Source organism: Bos grunniens, chromosome 9, assembly GCF_055505025.1.
Source record: "Bos grunniens cultivar Pamir isolate PY7600 chromosome 9, Bosgru_T2T1.0, whole genome shotgun sequence".
Classification (NCBI taxonomy): domain Eukaryota; kingdom Metazoa; phylum Chordata; class Mammalia; order Artiodactyla; family Bovidae; genus Bos; species Bos grunniens.
In genome coordinates this window covers 73,922,836-73,928,791 of record NC_141173.1, presented here as the reverse complement: position 1 = coordinate 73,928,791, position 5,956 = coordinate 73,922,836, and positions in this window count along the sequence as shown.

The following is a 5,956-nucleotide window of genomic DNA, read 5'->3' as shown; positions in this document are numbered from 1 at the left end:
CCACCCAGTCCATCCTAAAGGAGATCAGTCCTGGGTGTTCCTTGGTAGGACTGATATTGAAGCTGAAACTCCAATACTTTGGCCACCTGATGCGAAGAGCTTACTCATTGGAAAAGACCCTGATGCTAGGAAAGATTGAGGGCAGGAGGAGAAGGGGATGACAGAGGATGAGATGATTGGATGGCATCACCGACTCAATGAACATGGGTTTGGGTGAACTCCGGGAGTTGGTGATGGACAGGGAGGCCTGGCGTGCTGCAGTTCATGGGGTCACAAAGAATCAGACATGACTGAGCGAATTAACTGAACTGAACTGACATATGGGTTCCATGGACAGTGCAGAGTAACAAGGTGGGTAAATAGAGATACTGTGGGATTTTGGAGGAGGGACATGCAACACAGATAGGAGGAGGTCAGAGAAGGCTTCCTATACTGTGAAAGCTGAGTTGAAACTTGAAGGGTGAATGGGAATGATCCAAGACGCTTACTTCTTGGAAGGAAAGTTATGACCAACCTACATAGCATATTAAAAAGCAGAGACGTTACTTTACCAACAAAGGTCTGTCTAGTCAAGGGTATGGTTTTTCCAGTAGTCATGTATGGATGTGAGAGTTGGACTGTGAAGAAAGCTGAGCACCGAAGAATTGATGCTTTTGAACTGTGGTGTTGGAGAATACTCCTGAGAGTCCCATGGACTGCGGAGATCCAACCAGTCCATTCTAAAGGAGATCAGTCCTTGGTGTTCTTTGGAAGGAATGATGGTACAGCTGAAACTCCAATACTTTGGCCACCTCGTGCGAAGAGTTGACTCATTGGAAAAGACTCTGATGCTTGGAGGGATTGAGGGCAGGAGGAAAAGGGGACAACAGAGGATGAGATGGCTGGATGGCATCACCGACTTGATGGACATGAGTTTGGGTGAACAGGGAGTTGGTGATGGACAGGGAAGCTGGCGTGCTGCAATTCATGGGGTCGCAAAGAGTTGGACACGACCGAGCGACTGAACTAATTCAACTGAAGTATTCCATTATCATTACTATGTAACAAATTACCTCAAAACTTAGTCTTAAAACAACCATTTCATTTTGCTCACAATTGGGAAATCAGCAGGGAGGGACTGTTTTTTTTTAACTCTAAATTTTATTTTTTGGCCACACTACATGGCATGCTAAGTCTTCCCACACCGGGGATCAAACTTCTGCCCCCTGCACTGGGAGTGTGGCATCTTAACCACTGGACCAGGAGAGGGTCTTGGTTGGGCATTTCTTACTTGGAGGTTCACCTGTGTTTGCAGCCAGATAGCAACTGGGCTGCAGTCACCTGAAGGCTGCTGCCTTAGTTTTCCAGGGTTTCTGTAACAATGTATCACAAACTAGGTGCTTTACAGGACAGAGATTTATTGCTCACCAATTTGGAGCTAAAAGTCCAAAATCAAGGTGTCAGCAGGGCCACACTCTGCTTGAAGACTCTAAAAACGGATCATTCCTTGATTCTTCCTAGCTTCCTGTGGTGGTTTAGTTGCTAAATCCTATCCAACTCTTTTGCAATCCCATGGGCTGTGGCCCGCCAGGCTCCTCTCCATGGGATTTCCCAGGCAAGAATCTGTAGTGGGTTGCCATTACCTTCTCCAGGGGATCTTCCTAATTCAAGGATCGAAACCCAGTCTCCTGAATTGCAGGCAGTCTCTTGCATGGCAGGCAGATTCTTCACCGATTCCTCCTGTGGTTGCCAGTAGTCTTTGCCTCATAGATGAATCCCGTCCGTCGATGCCTTTCTTATCAGGTGACCTTCTCCCTGTCTGTCTCTTCGCAGGGTAGGCTTCTCCTTCTGTTTGTCACTGTGTCCGTATTTCCCTCTTCTAGTGAAGACACCAGTTATTAGATTAGGAACCCCTCTGGTCTACAGCCACACCACCCTGAACATGCCCAATCTCGTCTGATTTCAGAAGTTAAGCAGGGTCAGGTCTGGTTAGTACTTAGATGGGAGGAACCATTCTGGTTCAGTATGACTTCACCTTAACTTGGCTATGTCTGCAAAGACCATCTTTCCAAGTATGGTTACATTCACAAGTTCCAGAGGTTAGGACTTGACATTCCTTTTGGAGGGACACTATTCATCTCATAATAGCTGGCTGAGGCTGAATGTCTACGATGTCTCATTTACATTCTGGCTGTTGAGGCTGGTTGTCAGATAGGAACTCAGCCGGACTGTTGACCAAAGCACCTAAGCATGGTGATCATGGAGAAGCTGAACTTCTTACTTGGTGGTTGATACCCCTACTCCCACCCCTCCCTCAGCAGACATCCTGAGGACTGGGAGGAAGCTTCATGGCCTTTTCTGGCCTTGCCTCAGAAATCACATAGCATCACCTGTGTCATACTCAATTGGTGGAAGCCGTCACAGACTGTGACTCCCAGTGGGGGAGTGTGAAAGAATTTGAGAGTATGGGATTATTCGTTCTCTGAAATTGAATGTTCAGTGTTTTTATAAATGAAAAGGAATTAACAAAACAGTTAAAAGTCTTCAAAAGCCTATGACTGTTCTATTACCCACATCCCACTGATAAAAAGAGCACCAGGAAAAGAGCAGAAGAAGACAAGATAAACTAGGAGTGGAGCCCACACCTCCACAAACAGCTTTCTTTTTTAAATTTATTTTTAATTGGAGGATAATTGCTTTACAATGTTGTGTTGGTTTCTGTTGTACAATAATGTGAATCAGCTGTAAATATACATATATCCCTTTCGAGCAAATAGCTTTTTCATTGCATTGTTCTCAGGTAAGCATTTAAGTATGCCAGTGCTAAGATCCTGGCTGATACAGACTTATGGATCAGAGCACGTTTGCTTTCTTATATTAGATGTTTAAAACAGTATCATGTATTCTGATGAACTGTGGCATACTTTTTCCTTCAGCATACCGTATTGAGAGGGGATGGACACCTTCAATGATCTCTAAGTGAATGCTTGTTCCTTTTTAGTCATTCATGTATATGCATGCATTTTTGGAGTCTCCCAGGTGGCTCTAGTGGTAAAGAACCCACTTGTCAAAGTAGGAGACATAAGAGACTTGGGTTAGATCCCTGGGTGGGAAGATCCCCTGGAGGTAGAAATGCAGACTAGAAGGAAAGAGGACAGAGTTACCTCTGTGAAGTAATAACAGTTAGTTGTGCCGGGAAATGTTTAAAAACCAGCTCTCTTGTTGGGGGTAGTCCAAACTTGTGGCATTTGCCATTTTCTGTGGTGTAAATGTTTCTGCCAGGGCCAGTTTCAAAACACCAGTGTGACCTTGTTGAATAAAAATTGGGAGGAGATGCCATCTCAGTAAGGTTTCCCAGGTGGCGCTAGTGGTAAAGAACCTGCCTGAGAATGCAGGAAACTTAAGAAATCTGTGTATGGGGAAGATGCCCTGGAGAAGGACACGCATGGCAACCCAGTATTCTTGCCTGGAGAATCCCTTGGACAGAGGAGCCTGATGGGCTACAGTCCATGAGGTCGCAAAGAGTCAGACACACTGAAGGAACTTAGCATGCATGCATGCCATCTCAATATCATCTCTAGCAAGCTGGCAGAAGCCAGCTCCAGCACCCCACTGTTTCTATCCAGCCATACGCAGATTGGGATGAACACATTTATATGACAGCAGGAATTTAATAGATTAAAACACTATAGCAAAGTAGTTTTTCGGGAAAGTTATTGTAAGTCAAAAAGGAAGTGTTAATTAGCTAGCAGGTGAATATAAATAGGAAGCACAGGTGTGTTTGTGTACCCTCTCAATGGAGGGTACAGTGCTATTCAAGCATTCCAGGTTTCAAATGCATATGAAGGCAGCCTCATGGTTCCAGGATCCTGGTACATTGTCATGGTTTCTAAACTATTGAATGTGTTGGCTTACTATTGCAAATCAAGCTTCTGTTATAGCTGGAGGGTTTAGTTGTCTTCTTTCTTAAACCAATCTTATGTTTAATTTTTAATTAGCAACATGAGGTGTGAGGGTGAAAAATTATTTGAAGATAATAGAACAACCAGCATGGTTTCATTTGAAGTTCTCTGAATGTATGCTGGAAATGTGACCAAAATTATATAACTGAATCTTGAAATCCAGAACCCAGGTGACAGCCTTTAAAGCTGAAAAGAATAACTTTAAAGAGAACAACACATAGAAGTAAGCAAGTATTAAAGTGACAGTATGTATAAACCTCTAACATGGACCATGATAAAAATATAAATAGCTTCCAAAAATGTTCAGAAAAATCCTGGGATGAAGGGAGTACCAAAGTTATTATGGAAAACTAGCTGTATTTTCAAGTTAAGACCAAAAATCTTGAAGTGAAATAGGTGCCAGCCTAGATCTCCTGCATGTTGTATCATTACATGAAATTGTCAAAAATCCAAAGGAAGAATAGATAGGACATTGGGAATTTATTTTGATATTTTAAAACGTGTGCAAATTGGGTTTCTGCAATTACATGCTATTGTAGATACTTTATTAGAAGTCAGTAGTGTCCTGATGATGGGCCGCTAGGAATAGACAGCCCTCTGTGTAGCAGTACAGAAGTGCATTATCTATAGAGAATTTAAAAACAGTAATCAAAATGACTACAGGTTAATTTGCTTTTCGTCACAATCATGTGCTAGTAATTCTAAGCAATGTCAATGATGAATCATGAAAAAAGGTTGATTTAATTTCTAATTTTTATAGTTACGACCAAGTGTTAATTACATATTAGCTGCAAATTTGTTTGTATTATTATTATTACTTGTCCTTTAATAGACATTGTATTTTACAAAGAAGTCAATGTAGAGAATTCCCAGTTATTTTCCTGGCTCTAACGCATGTGGAGCCAACACCACAGTTCAAAAGCATCAATTCTTTGGTGCTCAGCTTTCTTTAGAGTCCACCTCTCACATCCATACATGACTACTGGAAAAACCATAGCTTTGACTAAACAGACCTTTGTTGACAAGGTAATGTCTCTTCTTTTTAATATGCTGTCTAGGTTGGTCATAACTTTCCTTCCAAGGAGTAAGCATCTTTTAATTTCATGGCTGCGATCACCATCTGCAGTGATTTTGGAACCCATAAAAATAAAGTCAGCCACTGGTTCCACTGTTTCCCCATCTATTTGCCATGGAGTGATGGAACCAGATGCCATGATCTTAGTTTTTGAATATTGAGCTTTAAGCCAACTTTTTCACTCTCCTCTTTCACTTTCATCAAGAGGCTCTTTAGTTCTTCTTTGCTTTCTGCCATAAGGGTAGTGTTATGTGCATATCTGAGGTTATTGATATTTCTCCCAGCAATCTTGATTCCAGCTTGTGCTTCTTCCAGGCCAGTGTTTCTCAAGATGTACTTGGTAGGTTTGATACAAACAATGATAGTACAAAGGTTATAAAGAGGAAGAAACAGAGCTTGAGTTATTTCAATTCTTTCTCTCATTTTATTTATTTCTCCACTGATCTCTAGTAGCAATTTTGTTTTATTTGTGTTTAAATTAGAAGCAGTGAAGCAATGTCAGCTACAAGATATAATATTTTTGATTGGTTAGTACACATTTAATTCCTGAAGGACATAGTTTTCTGAATTTTATTAATATCTTTAAAATAGAATTTTATTCTTTTAAATTGTTAATTATTTAAAACTAAAAGAAAAAAATGAAGAAAACATATTACATTAATGATATGATTTAGAAGTCAACTAAATTTTAACTTTTGTGGATGTTTCAGCTACATTAAAATCACTTATTAATGTTATTGCCATGATATATAAAATTCTATAAGAGAAAATGGTAATTGTTTGCATTTGCTTTCTGTTATTATTATTATTTATTTCATTTCATATTTGTACTTAAGGTAATTTTACCTCCAAAAAGGAGGAGAGTAAAAAATGCTACGTTCCATGTGATAAATACACTAGGTATGTACACTAAGTAAATATGAGACTTGTGTAAGTGGTA